Below are 19,903 nucleotides of genomic sequence, written 5' to 3' on the forward strand. Positions count from 1 at the left end.
AGTTCATCTTGACTCTGACTTGATGAAGACGCAGTTGGCGTCGAAACGTTAGTCTTTAAATAAAGTTGACTGCCTTAAATCTGTGTGCACCAGTGTGCTTTGGACCTGCTCTCTGAAGTCTCTCCTGTTATAAGGACTATTCAAGTGTTCATACTGGGAAGCTGATTCACCTAAAAAAAAAAAAAATGTTCCTCTGAGTTACAGACGTCTCTTTCCCAATGTAAGTCTATGGGAAAAAGTATTTTTGGGCCCAATGACATCACGTGACGGACAGAGAAGTTGTAGTACTGTACCGCCGTTTGGCCACGTCGAAGCCCAGCGCTCTTCCTGGGGGCTTGGTTAAAATAAGTACGTTTGTTGCGTAATTCAAGTAAGTTAACCAAAGTTACATACGTGACGTACTGTAAGTTAAAGTAACTCAATGTTGCCATTGGGACACGAACAACAGTCAAAGTCCTGTGTTTGTTTTAACCCATCCATCCACCCCGACCTACGCAGACTTTGTCGCTCTTCATACAACGTCACCTGACTTCCTTTCTTTTCTGCCGTTATAACAACTACGGCCACTAGAGGGCGCCGCCTAAAAGTGAAGATAAATATGGGCTGAAGCTGCTTCTACAAATGACCTATGGGGTCGTTTTTTTAGGGGAAGGACAGTCTCTCTCATTCTGTCCCAAAGGAAAGGGTAGAACAGGAAGAAAAGTGGTGAGGGCAGAGGAGAGAAGAAGAACGAGAGGATAGTACACAACATTTATCAAGACCTGTGAAAATCTCTTCTGATGCTACTTCTTTCTTTCTTTCATCTTCAACAAGAGAGGAGAGGTTCAGGAAGAGGATGAGGAGGGAAACAGGAGGGGAGTAAAGGAATAAATGAAAGAAAAGAAGGGGAGGAAGACGGGAAAGGGAAACAAAGTTGAACAGAACAAAGGAAGACAACAGAGAGAATAAAAGAGCAGATGAAATAGAAGTGAAATGGAACAAGAAGAAGAGGAAAAGGGATAAGACAGAGATGGAAGGGAAGAAGAGACAGGGAAACAAGGATGAAAAGAGGGAAGGAGGAGGACAGACAGGAAATACGTGCGAAGAAGAGAGAAGGAAGGATGAATTGAGGAGAAAAGGAGTCAAGACTGAAGGAAGATAAGATGAGAAGGGAACAAGGAAACAGTGAGAGGAAAGGGACAGATTCACATGATCAACAGCAGCAGAGCTCTGTCCATCTCTTCCTTTATTTTGACTGAAATTACAACACAGTGGCAACATACTGAGGACTTCCTGCCTTCTAAAAGTAATAAACTTTCATAATCATGCACTTTAACCCTTCTGGGTTTGTTCACTTAAAGGCCCTGAAATCCTTTTTTTCTTCATCAACTTTATACTGCGAGCAACGGGCTCCAACATGAACACGACTTCCCTGGACAACAGTTTGTATTAATACAGATGGATTTTCTGTATTTTGTCCTCACCGGTTTAAAGAGGGCGGGACCCAGTTGGGAAAAAGGTGATGTCACGCAATTCTCTGCACCAATCCAACATATTATGACAGCTGTGGGTTTGTTTGCTTATGTTTCCAGGCCCAACCCGGTCTCACGGGAATGGATACATGGATATTCCAGTGTGTCATATGTACGCATTTTAGCCTTTGGATGTGTAATTTGTACGCCACACAAACGTCCGCATTTAGGTTCATGCAAGAAAACCACTTAGGGCGATTTCACACCTGTAGTTCGTGGTCTGGTCTGAATCAGGGACCAAATTGTTACCATGCTGCATATTGCCTCGAGTTTGGTTTGTGTTCACACGGCAGCGTTTACAAGCGGACCAAGATTTTGGTGAGCAAAGAAAGTGCTCTCTAATTGGTCAGAATTTCCATGCTGGAAAAATCCTGGAAATAACCAAAGAAGAGCAGACTTACAGAACGCAACAATGGAGGGACAACTACGCGGTTTGGTCTTGGCACTGGTCATCTTTTTTTATTTTTTTTTACCTCGTAGCAATTTTTCACTCAAGGCAAACAATACAGTTTGAAAATGAGGCGCAGGTTTGAATACGCCCTAAGTAAAATGTGTACAGAAAGAACGTAAAACAACTACACGTCAGAAATGTAAATTAAAAACACGTGACAATCATCACTAACACGGGTGTCCTGGTTAAAAGTTAGATGTTTGTTGGACACGTCCACCTCCCAACCCGGCCACAACAAGTGGTCTGTCACTAACTCTTACCGTATCATTTATACGTGGAATGCTATACATTGCAGTCAGTGCAGATATGTGCAAACAGAACATACATGGCGTGCAAATGACACACAGAAATCCAGAGTTGGCTCGCTGTAGTTAGCTGTAGTTTGCTGGTTGTTTACTGCTAATCAATGTAACCCTTTTCAGGACATAACTTACAATTCTCATGTGTCAACGTACCAACGAAGTTCTGAAACTCCAGCCTGTTCGCAGGAAAAGGCGTATTAATGCCACGGTCATTTGTACGCCATGTATCCTGTACTGACTGCAATGTAAACACATCTGCGTATAAACGCTACGGTAAGAAGTTAGTGACACAGTATGTATGGTGGGAGGTGGATGGACCCAACAAAAAGCAGACTTTTAACCAAGAGACCCGCGTTCAAGACCGTTGTTGACCGCTGTTTTGTTTTGTAAGTTAAGTTACTAAGGTTTGTCATGTTTTTTTATTGACAATTGTGACGTGTTTTCCGTACGTGTTTCACTTATTTTAAGCCCAACCAGGACGTTTTCCCTTAAACCCTAACTAAGTGAGTTTCTTGCCTGAACCATTGAGGATGTTTGCGTACAAATGACACGTGAAAAGGCTAAAATGTGTACTCATGATACGTGGAATGTCGGTGTAATGTTGTGGTAATTATTCGCCTTCCCGTTAGACCGGGTTGGAAACTCTCAGAACTTTAATATGTATTAGTTTTATTTCCAGAGCTTGAGCTGCATCTCAAAATCTCCACCAAGAAAGCCCCAGAAAAAGCTCGTAAGCGGACCTCAAATCCAGATCAATAACAGGTCCACCAGGTCAGAATTGAGCCTCACACTCAACTTAAGTGTACCTTTGACCAAAGAAAAACAAAAAAAAACAGATATACTCTGATACCTGGTGGGTGAAACCAGTTTCAGGTCTCTTTTGACATCAACTTTCAAACCAGTAGCTGCCTGGAAAGACGGAAATGTCTGGAATATAAAAATAGGAGCAGTAATGTGAAGTGGTTTGTATGGTTAATGGGCTAAAACATGCAAAACCAATCATATGGTCTTTACCGCGCATATGAATATTTTGTGGACGAAATGTCTCCGGTGGTGAACCAATTAAATTTCTCTCAACAAGAACAATAATTAAAATGGTAGCATTTAAGTAGTAAGTCAAAATAAATAACAGGTATTGGCTTTTCGCGAGGTTCTCTTGGCAGCAATTGCTTCATATTCTTACTTGTAAACTAAACTTATTTGCATGAGTTTCTCAGACAGACTCAGCCACAGTGAGGTCATCATGTAAAACAATAGGGGGTTTGTTATAATTGTATAAAAGCCTCATAATTCCTAAGTTTAATATTTTTTTATGGTTGATTTAAAGCCTTTATGGTCACGTTAGGAAGATTAAAATGTAATAAAACCCCATGTGTTGTTTATTCATAACACATTATAACCTCCTAAAGCAAAAGTAATCATTTTATTAAATTAAACCCGTCAAGATAATGAACATGTGTTCTTAATTAATATGAAAACCTGTTTATGTCAACACATTTTTCCTCTGCTTTTTCTAACCTCTGACTTCATGTTGAGTTCCCCCAACTTATAATAGTTTGTCAAACTAATGTCAAAGTTTTAATTTTACTTGATAAGGAGTTCACAGTGGCTTCTATCTGATGTTATTAAGAACCAGAGTTTATATATCATCTGAACAACAAAAACAGGTATAATATTTAATAGTTCCGACCCATTTTGAAAGTTCTGTTTGGACAGGTTACCATGTTATCCTGTTGTTTAATTCAATATTCATCATAGATATATCACCTTTCAGTGGAATAGTTTTGTGGTGGTAGATTGTACTTGAAAATCAACAAAATGCGTTTTTAAAATTTATGACTTACACATTTAAATTCATTTTTAGGACAGAATATACATTAGTAGTACATTCAACGGTAACACTTCTTTTTTCTTGCCCTTAATTTCCTAATCATTTCTTAATAATTTCCTAGGAAGCTTCAAATAAGTCTTAAGTCTTCCTGTACGGCCGGATATTACCTGCCAACAGCAATCTGAGCCAGTTAGCACAGGAGCTCCAGGTCTGTGTTCACCAGGGAAGTCTGCCTGAAGAAGACATCTCCTTTGTTTACCTGTGATCGTCTTCATACCTGTAAACCGACGGGCTGTAACGACGATCACTGACGTCCTCTAAAGGTGATCTTCACCATGTAGTCGGAGCGGGAGAGCCAAATATGTGGAGTCTTTATGTCTGGTATTTTCAGGGCCTTTACCACATCTGTGTAATGTGTTGACTGACACATGAAAACTGAAAAAAGAAATCTAAACCCAAATAAACACGTATTCATTAGTAGAAACTCCCCGTATACTGTACACAGCCCTGTCGCACAGCACTGATTCGTGTACACAGACCCATTTTTTTTCATGACGGTCAGCACAACTTTCAATAACGTTGTTTTCCTATACGAATGTCCAGCAACATGTGACGCACGTTGTCAATTTCCGCTCCAGTCTTTTCAAAATAAAACTACTTACTTAGGCTTAGAAAAAGATCGAAGGTTTGTGTCTAAATAACACCGGAAGTGGCGTAACTTGAGTACGGAAGTTACGTTACAAAAACTATACTTAGTTAGCTTCAGAAAAAGACCGCGGTTTGGCTTAAAATAACTCTGGAAGTGCTGTGACAAATAAATCAACTTTGACGTGGTTTCACACGGGACACGAACAACGGTCTCATGCAAAAGTCCTGTGGGTTTTTTTACCCATCCATCCACCTCAACGCTTTCTAATGAATTGAAAATGAAAATTTCATGAAAATGTCCCTGCTTGTGGGCGTATTGGGGGTGGTCCCGGGGCAAAACGTAAAATTCAAGGTTTATGAATGTAACGTTAGACTGTAATGGTCCTCAAATCTAAATTCTATTCATTATTTAGTTTGAAGTTAAAAGATAGATCAATATTTTTTATAGATCATTTCTGTCCATCGTAACTCATTAATCACTACATATATTAAAATTGGAAAGACAGGACTCGACCTCCTCTGGACTCGAACTTAACTTGGTCTTGGATTTGACTTGGACTTGATTAAGTTGGACTTGACTACAGCCCTGGACCGCGTTTTGGGTTAAAATAACACCGGAAGTGGCGTAACTTAAGTACGGAAGTTACGTGACAAAGAAATCAACGTTGACTTCTGGTTTCACACGAGACACCATTACCTGTCTCCTGGGTGAAAGTGTTGTCTTTTTTGACCGACCCACATGGATTACATACAAATTAATTTTGTGCTGACCGTCATGGAAAAAATGTTAAATTTGTACACAAATTAAAATGACATGACTATTTCATGAACTGCTGTGCGACTGGGCTGAAATGTCGGCCACCCCAAAAAAAAATAAAGTGTTTCCCATCAGAGATTGATTTATTTAATGCGATTCAGTCTAAATTTGCCACATTGTACATATAAACATAGTAAACATCTTGTGAAGCCCGGCCCGTCAGCGTTCATTAAAATGATTTTCTTTAACAATGTTTCTAATCAACCTCCAGCTCTGCCTCAGTATGTCGCCCGTTCACTCCTGTTGTTTAAAGTCCTGTTAATCAGCGGATGATGTTCTGATGAGCTCCAGCTTTCCTGACCCACTGTCAACTGCAGTGTGTGTGTGTGTGTGTGTGTGTGTGTGTGTGTGTACGTGTAAAACGTGTTGCTTTAAGATGTTTTGACAGCAGCCTGCTGTTTTACTATCTCCCTGTGGCTCTGACATCGCGTCGAGTCGGTCTCCATCACCGTTTCTTCTGTGTGTGTGTTACTGTGTGTAACTCATCAGTTTATGGTGTGTTCTGCCAGTACCCTGCTGTTTTAGTATTTTCCTTTAGCTCTGACAAAGTGTCAAGTCTGTCTTTCTACTGTGTGTTTTTCAGCTTGTGTGTGTGTGTGTGTGTGTGTGTGTGTGTCTGGCTCCCTGTTGTTTGATGGCCTCCTGTGCTGTTATCGCGTTCTGTCTGTCCATGTCTCTCCCTCTCTCTCTCTTTCTCTGTCCGTCTCTTTCTCCTCAGTCCACGCTACCTGAAACACAGAGGACAAATCATTAACAACAGAAAACACGGATCTGTAGCACAACACTGTCTTCTTCTGGAAGAGCCAGCAGCTCTGTGAGGCTGTACTGTGAGCTAAATGCTAACGTCAGAATGCTAACATGCTTACAAGGACCTTGTTAATGTTTAGCGGGTATAATGTTTACCATGCTCGCCATCTTCCTTTAGGATGTTAGCTTGCTAGTTAGTAGGACTGTTAAAGTTAACGTGTTAATAACCCGTTAACGCACATTTGTTTTAACGCCACTTATTTCTTTACTGCATTAAGGCAACTTGCGATTTTTAGGTTGTAGCTGGCATCATATGAATCTAGTGAATCCATTGGTACCGACCATGTCATACTAGCTTGTCGTGAAGGAGGTTAAATAACGCTCCAAACTTGCACTAAAATCTTGTCAAGGAAAAGCTGCATTTTCAAAGGGGTCCCTTGACCTCTGACCTCCAGATATGTGAATGAAAATGGGTTCTATGGGTACCCACGAGTCTCCCTTTTACAGACATGCCCACTTTATGATAATCACATGCAGTTTGGGGCAAGTCATAGTCAAGTCAGCACACTGACACACTGACAGCTGTTGTTGCCTGTTGGGCTGCAGTTTGCCATGTTATGATTTGAGCATATTGTTTTATGCTAAATGCAGTACCTGTGAGGGTTTCTGGACAATATCTGTCATTGTTTTGTGTTAATTGATTTCTAATAGTAAATATATATATATATATATTGGTCCACTCCCATGTTGATAAGAGTATTGAATACTTGACAGATATCTCTTTAAGGTATACTTTGAACAGATACAAAAATGTGTGGTTAATTTGAGATTAATCACAATTAAATATGAACAATCATGGGATTAATTGCGATTAAATATTATAATTTCGATTGACAGCCCTACTAAAGCAGTACAGCTGAGGCTGATGGGAATCTCGTTTTGCAGGTATTTGGTCACGAACAAAAGAATTGGATAAACGGAAAATGTTGACCTGATGACGGCCCGAGAGGAGAAAAGTCAGAGGATCCCCGGCGTTATTACAATTCGTGAAGACAGGACCTTGAATGCATGCACCAAATTTCATGGCGATCCATCTGGTCGTTCTAGTTGTGGAGACATTTCACTCTGAAGCACAAATGTAAACCTCATGTTGGCACTGGAGGAAAATTCATTAGGATGCATCGCCGGGGATCCTCGTACGCCTGCACCAAATTTCAAGGCAAATAGTTGTTGAGATATTTCAGCCTGGACCAACGTGGTGGAATGACCAATCAACACTATGATTGTACGGCAAAACAATAAAACACCAAAAAGTGAAAGATTAGGAATTATTGTGTACGCGCAATAAAACAAAGTGCTCATTGGCTCAATGAATTAAAAGCATCATCAAACACATGCTTGGACACAAATCCTTTAATTCTTTTGCTATTTTCTTTGCCAAAACTGTAAAAACACAACTACAATTACACACGAGCACATGGCCGGTTTATGAAATGGGCAAAGACGGGCATCAGCCCCCCAAAGCTCCAGGCTTATCGAGGGTCAACTGGTTGGAACTAATTTAATTGAAACAGTGTGTCTGCAAATATGCATCGCTAAAGCACAACGTCAACTTACATGGTAAAGGCCTCGAGATGAGTCTCGCTTTATCACTTGATGTAGGGGCCCTTTAAAAGTCGAGTTTTAAGACCTTGGTTGTTTCACTCTTGTGCTTGCTTGTTGCACATTCTGAAAATAATGTTTTTAATTGAATTACCCAAGGCAGTGTTCCAGCAAAGAGTAGACTGTATCCTCAGTAATCAGCGTTGAGAGGAACAGGACGTTAATGGTCCCAGCATCTCATTTGTGTCATCACAACCAGCTGGAGAAAATAGTGGGAGGACATTTTGGACCTGTAATAAAACCTGTTGTGTGTTTTACCTGTCGGCTCTCAGGTCTCCACTCGCAAATCTATTCCAGCTTGTGTAGTCGTTGTGCTCACATTTCATTAAAGCCCCCCCTCGGGTGTATTTTGCCACTTCTGATATTTCATAAGTTGATTAGCCACACTGTTTGCCAATTTGTTTTTCGACAAATAACTTCATTTTGTGCTAGCTGTAGTTAACAAGCCCAACTTGTTCCATCAGCTAACTGAGGGTTTTCATTTTATTTTTTAGTTTATTGTGTTTATTTTCACAATGGTATTTGTGTGTGCGGTGAACGGGTGAAATCAACGTAGTGAATTACACAAAATCCCACCGTCAGAATTAACACAACACACTGACTGTCTCTCTCACTCGCTCTCTTCTTCACTGTCTCCTCCTGCTGGAGATAAATTAACACAAAGCAGCCGATACCGGAGGTATGTCGGCCTCTAACAGGTCCGAAGCACTGGAAGCACAACTTCCAGCTCAACAGAAAACCAGAGAAAAGTCCCGTTAGAGAAATAAATGGATTACAGAGCAGCCCGGTGCGGTGTCTGCGCTGGAGGTGAGGAGAGAGCGGTCGGTGCTGGTGGACGGTGAACCTCCAAAACGTCCTGAAACATGTCTATCCGTCCTTTGGTGCGGTGTGGCCGGCGTGCGGCGGTGCGCCTGTAAATTCATCTAAACTGTGTTGAAAAACGATGCAATCTTATTGCCATGGTAATGAATTATGTCTGACTATTGACCACACCCCCACATCACTGTCTAGTATCACGTAGCCAGACGTACAGTATCTCCACAACGCTGTGTCAGCGCTAAGGAAAGGTCTGGCTCCACATTATATAATTCTGTTATGGGGGAAAAAACGCTCTGGCTTCTTTTTATTTCTTTAAACCAGTCACAGTCATCTTGGGCGGCGCTGACCACAGGCTGCAGCGACGGTGCTGAATAGAAAGCGGAGGAGGAGGAGAAAACTGCGTTAATCTAACTACGGAAAACACGTCACAAACATCAATAAAAAAACGTGACAAATGTCAGTAACGTAACTTACAAAACAAAACAGCGGTCTACAACAGTCCCGAACACGAGTCTCCTGGTTAAAAGTTCGGTGTTTGTTGGACGCATCCACCTTCCCACCTGCTCAACATAAGTGTTCTATCTCTCTTTTCATACTATTTCACTAACTCTTACCATAGTATATATACGCGGATGAGTTTACATTGCAGTCAGTACAGGATACATGGTGTAAAAATGACACATGGAAATCTAGAAAGGCGTACTTATTGCACACTAAACGCCTTGTGCATTATTGTGGCATTTATACGTCTTTTCGTGCAAAGGGGCTGGTATTTACCGTCTGCCTGTTTTAGTTTTCGACAGAATTGCAACAGAATTGCAACAGAATTGCGTTGCTAGGCAACAGTTTTCATCCATGTTTACTTCCTGTTAGCTGATGTCGTTTACATACACTACAACCGTAAATAAACTGGGACATATTTAGTATGTTTACGTTTAAAACTGTGAAATGCTCTATTGCTGCCTTCAAATGAAACTCGTGAGCTCGTGTTTACAACATGGGAAGTCGTGTTTACGATATGCCTGGCGTTCAAGTGGTTAAGTCGTGAGAACACCGCTGCTAAGGCAATATTAACGTTACTGTCGGCGTGTAGAGGCCACAGAGGCTAACGATTTAGCAAGCTAGCAACAGGGTGACATAATGTAGGAAATGCAAAGGCATAATGACAGAGGAAGAAGACGAGGCTGTTTGGAATATCAACATTTTCCTCAGACGACAAATTAGGAAGAAAAACAATAAATGACTAAAATGATTAATTTATGCACCGAAAAATTACCTTCCAAGGCCTCCGCCATTTCCGACAACGTCAACAAACACGTCACAAGTCGTGAACTCGGAGCTTTCAGAAACTTTCCACGTACGAGGTCGTGAATAGGACATGAGGGGGGGCGTTCAGATGGACTCTTCTGGTGAACACGGTAAACACCACCACATCTGAAGGCACTAATAAACTGGGATGAAACTATATGTTATAGATCTGCGACATCACAAATATTCAGAAATCCTGACATCTTGGCTCAAATGCACAGTTTGTGAATACGGGCTGTGTGTATTTCTCTGTGGATTGAGCATTTTGATACCTTCACAGTATTTATACAGCACTTAAAGCTGCTTTATAATATAAAAGTCACTTTTTACAAGATGGGACCTTTAACTCAGGTACATGAGACTGATATCAATGAGTTCAAGAAACAAAGAGAAAGAGAGAACGGGGGAAAAGAGACGTTCTGGAGGTTCCTGAAAGGCTTGAAAAAGCGTAGCCGAAACATTTTCAGATATTTCAGTTTTACGATTTACTGATTTACTGTTGTTCCCTTGGACATGATGAACGGTGGAAACATCAGAGGTGTGTAAATCAAGCCGGCTGCGATTCAAATATTTGAATCACTTTCTGATAGATTTACTCACTTACACTTATTTCTCCACAGGGGATTGTTTTAATAGCGAAATGGAAATAATCCAATGTTCATGCTCGCAATAAATTTTTGGATCCGCAGCTTCAAATCAAACCGCAGCACTCTTTAAAGTGTCAGTTGGACCATGGCCTCGATCTGCCAGACCTGCAGTATCACAGTAGTTGTGCTGTCATTCATTGACAGATGGAGATGAAGATGTAAGTCATTATAATTAGTTTTAAACCAACCAGAGCAGTCAAACACAGGCCCAACTGTGCTAGCTGGTGGTCTCGCTCACCACAAAGCTGAGGGAAAGTGTTTCTGGGGATCGTAGCGTCGGGTTGATGTAGCGGTCTAATACAGTACCTCAACAAGCCTGTTTTCAATCTGGCTGGTTAACAATAACACTGGCGTTGTTTTATTAACATCAATGATGAAGAAACAGTATATTTATTCTATTAATAAGTAATATCTGTGACCAGTGGTGGAAGGTAAAAGACTACTTAGGTACAATTTTGAGGCACTTATACTTCAGTATGTCCAATTGATGCTATTTTCTACTTCGACTCCTTCACTATATCTCAGAGGGAAATATTGTACTTTTTACTGCACTACGTTTATTTAACAGCTTTGATTTTAACATACAGGACTTAAATACTTATTAAATATGATAACATTGTTAAAGGCCTCACAGCCCCTCACACGTGTTTTCAGTTAGGTTGCTGATTAGACGACTCAGTTCGGAGTTGTGTAAGCTACTGTATGCTGGGATTTATGTGAGGTCGACATGGACTGATAAAGTTGTAAATTGCCTCACCACAAAACTTATTAATCTTGTTGCACACGATAATAACTACTGTGCATAAATAAAAAAATAAAATAAAATAAAAAAATCTTCCGGGACGTTGAAGACTCCAGAATGTAACACTCTAATGGGCCGTACACATACCGCGTCTAAAATCGAGTGGAAAACGCCAACTGTGCTGCTTTTTTTTCTTTCCAAGGTACTTGGGAGGTTGCGTTCCCGTTGCGCCTGCCTTTACTAAGCAACCAAAACCTGCTTGCTACAATGATGATAATGATGATGATGATGAAGTTGCGGTAATTTAGCAGGAAGCCTCACTGACTAAACTACTACAATCAAAGCAAAGATAAATGCATTTCCAGCACCGTAAATCCCTCACAGTGTTGATTATTCTGAGTCAGTCTGGCTGACCTTTCTACCGGATGTTGTGACGTTCTTGGACAGAAAGGGTGAAGGCAATAAAGTAGTCTGTGGGACAGATCATCATTACATTGCAAACAGCTCTATTGATGGGCATGGTATTAGTAAAAAAAAAAAAAATGTATTCTCAAAGACTGGAAGACACCAACTCCGCCACGCTTCAGAAACTGGTTGCATGAACTGGTCTCAGTTATCCACATGGAAAAATTGGGAACTAATAATTTAAAATGTCAACAAAGATGGGAATGATCTTGGGGCCCCTTTCTGGACTCAGTTTGACAACATTTGTATTCATATATTGATTGTTTTGTTTTGTTTTTCCTTTTCTCTCTTCTGTTTTTGAATACTCCCGTTATGGACGGCTTGCATTTAACAATCCCAAGTGGATGATACTGTCTGTAATTGTATGTACGCTTTCCTTGAAAGAAGCCATTCTGCATCGTGAGTACTTTAAGTTAAGTCAGTTTTGCTGGTAATACTTATGTATGTATTACTGATGCACGTTGGATGTAATGAATGAAATACAGCAGAGGAAAATGAAAGTCAGAGCATCTGTCTCCACAGTAAATCATCTGTTGAGTGTTTCATGGTTATTTATTTGTGCTTTAGAACGTAACCGCAGAGGAACAATCAAATAATAACTTATTTTTCTCTCATTCCCACCACCGCCGCGCAACGTCTCCCTCTTCTAACGTTACCGCTCGCCCTCGCCATCTCTCTCCTTTTTTTTTTGTTTTTGTCTTTTTTTAAATGAATCGGAAGCCGACAGCAGAGCCTAACTTTACTTTCAATGTTATCAAACAGAGAAGAGAGAAATGCCATCCCCTCGTCCTGAAATGGTCCTAAATCGATACAAGAGTACTGCCTTGTTTTATGAATGAAGCGGTACAGTTGAAGCAGCGGCGCTGTGTGTGTGTGTTTGACCAATCAGCGACGGTCGTCCCTGCAAACTCCACCCTAAAAGTTCTGGTACTTTCAGATAGTATACTACTCCCCGATCAGGACCTTTTTGGGGGTAAAAAGGTCCTGGAACTTAATTTAGACCCTGGTCCCTGCGGACGAGACGCCATGAGTTACTCAAAAGGTTCCTAGTTCTGGGAGAAAGTTCCTGCGGTGGAAATGGGGCTCATGTTAAACAAGCGCACAATACCTTCGATTAAAAAGGACGTTGCCAAGTGAGTTAACCCGTAAAACAACAAGACTTTTTGGATAAATCAACACATTTTTGATACAAAGTTCTCTGATAAAGCAACTTTGCCCAGCACCAAACTCAGACAAAGTTAGAGAATATCTGGTGAAAAACATTTAGCAGCTAATGAGTCAGCAGGTATTTCTCTCAGGAGGTGGTGGAGAACAAAGCAGAGCAAAAAGTAGAGTTAATATTGGACTTTATATTTATCAGGGGGACTCAAACATGACTCCTAATGAATGATCATGTTACTCTGTGTCTGCTAGATGTGTACCATTTCCTCACATATTTGCCATATCCACTTTATTAGGTGATAATGTGTCAGTTTTTCTCTGTTCCGCTGCCCCCAAGTGGCAACAAAAATGAATGAGTGCACCTTTAAAGAAGGATCACTTGTCTGTGCACACGAATCTGGGCTGTGTTAAAGATTAATGTTCGGGTCTGTCGTGCAACAGACACCTGAACGCAGCTTAGCGAACTGATTCAGTTAAAGAGTTTCTGTTGTTACATTAACAGCTGCTTGTTTTCAGGCTTATATGCATTAACAGCATGACGGGCTTAACGCTTGAAATATGACGTGTACATGTGAGCAGGCTGAGGGGAACCCTGCACAAATACAGGCTTTGATATGCGAGTGTGGAGAAAGTGAACAAGCTGGACAATACGAAGATTATAGACTGCGTGGAAAAAGCACTGGAAGTCATCAGCGACGTTTCCACACTGAGGATTATCATTGTTTGTGATGCTGCTGTCTCCTCTGCTGAAGAACAAAGCACTTCTCCTCTGGCTGTGGTGCGCTATACTGTCAAACAGTGCAGACACACAATCCTTCTGGGACGCCTCACATGTACAACTGTGTGCAGAGATTCACAACCCGCTTGAAGCAGGTGATACAAGAGCAGCAGTTTCTCTCATGCGATGTATTCAAGGACCGTTTCTGCTGCTTTTCATGCACTTTAAATCAATTTCACCCTTCACATAAAACTTCAGCTGGAGCTCATTCTTTGGCTGAATTTCATACTTTTTCCAAGTTGTTCTTCGCCTGAGGAGTTTACTGCCAATGTGAAGGGTTGAATTCTACTCATGCTAAAAATGTGTGGAACTGATGTCTGACAAAAGCATCCCTATAAAGACTAATGTTATTTAACTGTAACATAGACATATGCTTTACATGACCACAATGCCCTGTTTCCTTCCCTTTGTTTAACCTACACGAAGCTCCAATTTCTCTCACTTCATCAGCGAGATTCCAACTGCATATTACTGTAGTACAACTTTACCCTGGCTGGAAGTGCACCCCTTATTCTGAGAGTCATAACTCAGTCAAATAGGAATGCACAGACGACGTACACGTACTGCTGCATGCAGCACAACTTACTCTTTACAGTGATAGTGTATCCTTAGAAATCATGTAAAAAAGAAAAACACTTGTAACTTCATAACTTGTCTAATAATGATTATATTTTAAATATTAATTAAGTGTCAAAGTAATCCATGGTGCAAACAGGAATATTCTCACTCCCAACTCGTCAATCTCTTGGTCAATGCCAAAAACGCACGGGACCAGGGACGTACTGTATATACCCTCATTATATGCATAGTGTCCTTTCAAAATAAACTTACGTTTTCACAGGAAGTTAGGTTTAGGCAGCACAACCACTTAGGTAAGATTAAGAAACAATCGTGATTGACGTTAACTTCACTGACTAGCGACTCACGGGACTGACGATACCGACAAGTCATGTGACTGATGTGACAAATATGTCAACTTTTAGTTTCACACGGGACATGAACAGCGATCTCCTGGTTGAAATCTTGTGTTTGTTCAGCTGATTAGACGATAGTCATGCTATTAAATAAGCGTTATCAATCGCTATAAGCCCCATAGATGTGGGTCAATATGGGACTACTACACACACTAGTAGGTTGTATCATCTATTCACATGTAGATCACCAAACGAAAGTATAAATGAACAAGACAGCGACCTCTAGTGACCGTAGTAATTATGACAGGAGCAAAAACGGAAGTCAGGTCTGTAGTATATTTCTGTAGGTAGTTATTTCAACCCAAAACACAATGTTTTTCCCCAAATATAACTGTTTTTTTTTACTAAATCTAAAGAAGTTGTAGTGTTGTTGCTTGCACCTAAAGAAGTTTTAGTTTTGTTGCCTAAAGCTAAAGAAGTTGTAGTTTTGTTGCCTAAACCTAAAGAAGTTTTAGTTTTGTTGTCTAAACCTAAAGAAGCTTTTTTGTTTGTGTTCAAAACGAGACGTTTGATTTAGTTTTACATGTTAGAACGTGTTGCTTTTAAGTTTCACTTTCACTTTTACAACGTAGTAGGTTTAGAAGGCTCCTAATGTCCCACATCTATGGTGCTTATAGTGACTGATAACGCCTCTTTAATGGCCTGATAACAGTCAAATAGGGTGGTTTGTTTGACCCCTCCAACTCCCCTCCCATCCGCCCTGAACGGAGTCTCACGCTGTTAATACTACGTCACTTGTTCCAACCATCAAATAACGCTGTGGGTGGGTTTACATTGGAGTTAATTGAAAGCCCGGTTTATCACAAACTGTTGCTAAAGGGCCTCTGTGCGATGTTTTTTTGATGCCGAGGTATAACATAATATATAAAACATTAACCATACTATGTAAAACACTTTGGACTAACACAGGTGAGTAGCGCTCCTGCACAAGCATGAGCCTATTTATGCAGAAGTGTTTTAAATAGACAGGTTTTAGTGAAGATGCATGTGTTAGTGAGCACACGACTGGATAAATGAGACATGGATTATTCTGCACGAGTTGTGTGAGAGTTTGTAAAACGGATGTTTTCAAACTCCGTTTTACTATTATTTATATGCGGCTTTCATTTATTTCAGTTTCATCAAGACTTTTCTCTGTTTTTGATTCCCAGTTCACCGCGGAGGCATGCGAGAAAGACAATGTTTTCTTCAAGAATTCAAGGTGACACATGGGTGACTAATTGATATACAAATGGTCGTTTTGTGGGTGAAGTAATATGGCACGCCACGCCAAAACAACAAAAAATAATTGTGAAAACTATGGACCACAGAACAAAACAAACAAATCTACATGAGCTGTGTGGCTGAAAGTGAGGAGGCTGCTGGTTCCACAGCTGTAAGTTCTGTCCTCCTAAACTGGCAGTGACGTGACCTGACCTCCTCCCTACGCTGCGTTCGCCGCTCTTTATACTTCCTGGTTCACAGTTACGTGGATTCATAGGAACTGATTTCGTGCTGACCATCATGAAAAAATGTGAAATTTGTGTCTATGTACACGAATCAATACATTCAATTTAGTGAGTATTTCACGAACTGTTGCGTGACTGAGCTGGATTAAGCTAAACAAAGAGGCTTAGGAACTGAAAAAAAAACATCAACTTGGCCTCTGCGTTGCTGCACGTTGTATCTCTTTCATAAATGTGGATTTGAGTCCAGCTCATTATCTTTATCACAACACTCATAATTAAAACAAATAATCTGTTTTCCCTGCTGTGAAATTCGTCTTTTCTTCTCCGAGGCTATTCTTTGCAGCCCTGCTGCTTTTATTGAACAGGACGTCATAGCTTTCATTGGCATATATACGTCAAGACTTAAGAACTGCACTCCAAATTATGATGACTTTTATAACCTCTTACATGTGAGGCACGAGGCCAAGTTTGTTGTCGAAAAGGAATTGTTTTATCAAGTGTTTTTCTGGGCATTAAAAGTGCTAGAAGTGCATTAGAAGTGATTAAATCTCCCAAGAACCACATGCAGTTTCCAAGTTATGAATTAGAAGCAGCGCCGTTACCAACAGCTCGACTAACATCGTCATTGACATCCCATTGACACTGTAATAAAACGAATTACTTGAAATGAAGCCTTGGAACAAAACATGTTGTTCACTCCATTACAGTGTTTCCCATAAGCCCCGTAAAAGATCTCACACAGCAGAGATTACAGCTAACAAGTTGGAAAAATGGCATTATAAGAGAGTGTTGATGGATATCATGGATATGAAAGAAACTAAGGCCCTGTTCAGACCTGGTGTTAACATGCGTCCTCAGTGATCCGATCATAAGTGGACAGCTTTAAGTACAGGTGTGAACACACTCAAGAAGCATTGAGATCGGATCTTTCAGACCACATTCAGGTGGTCTGGGCCACATCTGACCACATTCTTTTATCAGTGTGTAGTGAATGTGTCCTGGCCATATTAAGGACCGCCTACTCATCTGATGTCCCGCTGTGATCCGCGGGATCACCGCGCCCCTCAGGTGAATAAACAGGCAGACACGGCAACTTGTCAGCATGGAAACAGCCTCTGTGCTTTACTGTATCCTGTCAGTACAACTGTATTTTATTAAAATATATCTTGTTTATCGGTTATAAACAGAATATCTACAGAATATAAGACTGGGCACACCAAGTGCATTATTATCGTACTGTCGGAGATGTGTCGGTGTTTTTGTTCCGCTACTTTGCGCGGAGCTGACACCCAACCGCCCACCTGTTCTCTGTCCTCCCCGGCTCTCTGGAGCTATGTGCCCCTCTGTTCCTCTGTCCCCGGGGACCGCCGGTACAATAACCTTTTATTTTGATGTTAATACAATGTACCAGAATTCACGAATATGTAGGATATTACTAATGACATTCATGTAGTATTACGTCACAACGGCTGCTGTATCGGCCATGTGTTTACTACGTGTTTATTTGCATATTGGGCGGGGAAGTGAGATCAGATCACAAGTGATCACTGAAGACGCATGTTGAGACGCATTCTAATGCCAGGTGTGAACAGACGTACTTAAAGCTGTCCACTTGTGATCCGATCACTGAGGACGCATGTTCATACCAGGGCTGAACAGGGCCTAAGGTATCGTGTTGGAAGTGCCGGCTTCACTGCAATCATAAATTGTCATTGGAACTGAAGTTTTTTGTATGCTAACAAATTAATTTTTGTCTACCTTTGTTTTCAAGTACTGGAAGCTAATTTGTGAACGTAGACCTCAGCAGCAGACTTGAAGTTTTAATAAGGCAAACTAAAGCAATACTGAATGAGAGATCACATTAAGTTATAGAAGCTAGTGGAACAGAGGCTAGACTCTGTTTGGACCTAAACATCAGTTTTAAGAAGTAGAATATCCCAATATTTGTTTCTGTATATTGTATATAAGACACTCCCTTATGGACAATATACAAAAACAGAAAGGTACAAATATAAACAAAGTAAATATTGAGACATCCTACTTCTTATAGAGGTGATATAAACCTTCCTTGACCCAGCCCATTTGCACGAAAAGGCCACGATAATGCGCAAGGCGTTTAGCGCGCAATAAGTACGCCTTTCTTAATTTCTGTGTGTCATTTGTACGCCGTGTATCCTTTCCAACAAACACTGGATTTTTAACCAGGAGACCAGCGTTCGAGACCGTTGTCAACCGTAGTTGTTTCTGTATGTAATTTACTTATTTTATGCCCAACCGTGACGTTCTCCCTTACCCTAACTAAGTGGTTTTCTTGCCTAAATGTAACTGCGGACGTTTGCGTGTACAAATGACACACGAAAAAAGGCAAAAACGTCTATTCATGACACGCAGAATGTCCGTGTAATGTCGTGGTATTTGTATGCCTTCCTGTGAGATTGGGTTACTTGACCAGTAGGGGTGGGCGATAAAGCAAAATTTGGTTTTGATCCGATACCAAGTAATACCGGGCCAAAATCATCAATATCGATACAAATACGATACTTTTTTTTAAAATTCAAAGCTGTTTATGTACTTTCATGTTGCTTTCCACTGTCAATTACTTATCACATGCATGTTAAAAAACACTTTTTAAAGGCAGAAAACTAAAATATGTTTTTTTTATTATTTTAAATTGAATGTGCAAACATTATTTGTTGAGAATAATTCATGTTTTACAACCTTTTTAGTGCAAATAACTACAAAAAAGCACAAACTACCCTCAACCATCACTCACAGCTGTGAGAAAGCTCCAAACATGCTCCTCTTTCTTCAGCCGTCATGTGTCTGTCGGAGGAACTATAGTCTCTGGGTGTGTGCACGTGTGCACAACGCGTTTGTTGTTTGAATGCACACAACATCACAACAGCAGTGAGAAGCAAACGGTTCAACAGATCTACAACAGACAGTTCTACTCTTTGATAAAATACAGAAGGGTGTAAAAGAGTACCGATCCTATTGACGCCAGAATTGATCTTCAAAACCAGACGTAGAGATCGGTAGTATCGATATTTTCAGATCGATCCGCCCACCCCTACTGACCAGCGGTCAAAAAGCTTTTGAGGAACACGTGTATAAATATCAGATGATCTGGTTTCATCTTTAGAGATTGCATCTGAAAAGCAGGAATGTCACTTCAATCTGCTGCTCTTTCACAAACCTGAGGTACACACTCCCTCATTCTTCCCTTCCTTCTCCCAGTTTCCCTTTTTGTGGGTGAAAAATGGACCCAACCAGATCCTCACTGAGCAGACTGTCTGCTTTTAATTCAACGTCTTTCTAGGAAAAAGAGGCCTACAGCACTTTATGAAATGAGCGCACACTCCCTCGCAGTGTTGGGAGGGTGTGGAATATACAGTGTATAATCTTCAGGATACATGGTTCTACCATGAGAGGATTTCTAGGTAAAATTAAGAATTGGACAAAGTAGTAACGGCCAGTTTATATGAGGACAGAACTACCAGCTGTGGAAGCAGCAGCCTCCTCACTTTCAGCCACACAGCTCATGTAGATTTGTTTGTTTTGTTCTGTGGTCCATAGTTTTCACAATTCATTT

General features: G+C 40.7%; 1 protein-coding gene across 5 annotated transcripts in view; it reads right to left on the reverse strand.

Annotated features, from left to right (window-relative positions):
- Positions 1-231: 231 nt before the first annotated feature.
- raly (RALY heterogeneous nuclear ribonucleoprotein) overlaps positions 232-19,903 on the reverse strand; it is a 174,317-nt gene continuing 154,645 nt past the window's right edge. For all 5 annotated transcript variants that reach the window (XM_037765815.1, XM_037765823.1, XM_037765790.1 and 2 more), the window contains exons 10-11: positions 4,499-6,288; positions 232-3,873 (exon numbers count right to left, since the gene is read on the reverse strand). The gene's annotated coding sequence lies outside the window, so the exon portion shown is untranslated. The remainder of the gene's footprint in view (positions 3,874-4,498; positions 6,289-19,903) is intronic.

Source organism: Sebastes umbrosus, chromosome 1, assembly GCF_015220745.1.
Source record: "Sebastes umbrosus isolate fSebUmb1 chromosome 1, fSebUmb1.pri, whole genome shotgun sequence".
NCBI lineage: Eukaryota > Metazoa > Chordata > Actinopteri > Perciformes > Sebastidae > Sebastes > Sebastes umbrosus.